The sequence below is a fragment of the Octodon degus genome, unplaced genomic scaffold (genome assembly GCF_000260255.1).
Source record: "Octodon degus isolate 3935 unplaced genomic scaffold, OctDeg1.0 scaffold00093, whole genome shotgun sequence".
In the NCBI taxonomy this organism is placed as follows: domain Eukaryota; kingdom Metazoa; phylum Chordata; class Mammalia; order Rodentia; family Octodontidae; genus Octodon; species Octodon degus.
Genome location: NW_004524669.1, coordinates 4,893,165 through 4,895,114, shown reverse-complemented (window position 1 = coordinate 4,895,114; position 1,950 = coordinate 4,893,165). Strand labels below are relative to the sequence as shown.

General features: G+C 36.8%; 1 pseudogene; it reads right to left on the bottom strand.

The window, feature by feature from the left end:
• Positions 1-457: 457 nt before the first annotated feature.
• LOC101586816 lies at positions 458-1,815 on the bottom strand (annotated as a pseudogene).
• Positions 1,816-1,950: the final 135 nt, after the last annotated feature.

The following is a 1,950-nucleotide window of genomic DNA, read 5'->3' as shown; positions in this document are numbered from 1 at the left end:
TTGTACAAAATGTTATTAACTTTACTCATGATAGCTTAAATAGCACTATGTTACTACTTGCTATTCAAAATAAAAAAACATGTTTTTGAATCCCCAAGGAGCTGGCATGTGTACGCAGCCAGGCCGCCCTGTACTTAAGGAGTATTAATACATATTCCAACAGAAACTTTGACTTTAGGAAGTCACATTTAAAAGAATGGCTTTAATCATCATTTTAAGTATACCACAGGTAGGGGAAAGTGTGCTTTAATTAAATATATATCATACCAGTGATTCTGGCAAGGTTGAAGATTACATCTACTGTTGACGGCTATAAAAACTAGTTTGTACATGACAAGACAATGAGAAGAAAATGCAATCCCTTTGAAACAAAATTTTAAAATAAAAAATGTTCACAGTGGTTTAAAGTATCAACAGTATGCATATTATGACAATAACATGTACAGATTCAAGAGCACCCTAGGGCTCTCTTTATATTCTAAAGAAAACAAGCATTTACATTATTCATGGGTTGTACTGAATTTAAAAAAGATCACTTATACACTTACCCTCCCCCCACTGCCTCCAGACAGGATAAACTGTCTTGGGGTGTAGTTTAAACACCATCATTAAAGTTGTCTGCAAAAGGAACAAGGAATTAAAAACAATACTTTTCCTTGGGATTGGAGTGTCTTTCATTTGCTGTTATAACCAGCAAATGCCATTCATGAAAACAAAAACAAAAGGAGGGGCCGCCACAAACACATCTATCTGAGCAAGCCGAGCAGTACACATTACAGTTTTAAAAATGAAGGTTATATACTATATGTTACAAGTCCCAACGAGGCAGTGTCAAAATGACATCTATTTCTTTGCTTGCTTTGTGATCATACCCCTTGGAGGTGTTACAGGTCTTGTGGCATTGGGCTTCTTTTTCTCTGCAGGTTTTAAAATCTGAAAGGAGCACATTAATGTTTTATCCACACTCATCATGGCACCTGCATTGTCAAATTCTCCACAGTAATTGGGTGCAGAAAATGGAGTAACCAACTGTCTCTTTGCAAAAAATTCATATCCATCTTCAACCACCTGATGGGTTCCACATATAAGATCCAAATCATGCTTATGGAGAAATTTTGCAACCACTTCTGCACCAAATGTAAAGGACACTCCTCTGTCATTTTCACCCCAGCCTAAGACATCTTTATTGGGGTCAGACCACAAAAGATCACAAAGAAGACCTTGATCTGGTACATCAGTTGGTCGCATAATTCGCCAAATCTGCTCCATAGATTGAAGATCTGGTGATAAACCTCCATGACAGCAGAATATTTTCTCATCCACGATGGCTGCTATTGGTAAACAGTTAAAACAGTCTGTGAACGTTTTCCATAGTTTAATATTGTATCTTCTTTTACATTCATCATAAAATCCGTAAATCCTATTGATGCTGGCACATTCATGGTTCCCTCTGAGAAGAAAAAAATTCCCTGAATATTTGATTTTGTAGGCCAGTAAGAGGCAGATAGTCTCCGATGACTGCTTTCCCCTGTCCACATAGTCCCCAAGAAACAGATAGTTGCTGTCTGGTGGGAAACCACCATATTCAAAAAGTCGAAGCAAATCATAATATTGTCCGTGAATATCACCACATATTTTGAGTGGTGCTTCAAGTTCTAGTAGGATAGGCTGACTCAGAAAGATCTCATGAGACTTCAAGCACAGTCCTCTGATTTCATTCTCCTGTAGCTGGACATTCTTACCTGGCTTGGACCCTCTCACTTCCAGCAGCCGTTGGATAATACTGTTGATGTTCTATATTCTATATTGTTCATTCAAGGTTTCTATCATTTTTCTATGCTCCTCTATTTTTCTTTTCTTTTTATTTTTTTTGACATCAGTTATTTTTATTTTAAAGAAAAAAAAAGCCACAATGGTACAAAATCTCAAAACAAGATTTTAGGAGAGTAA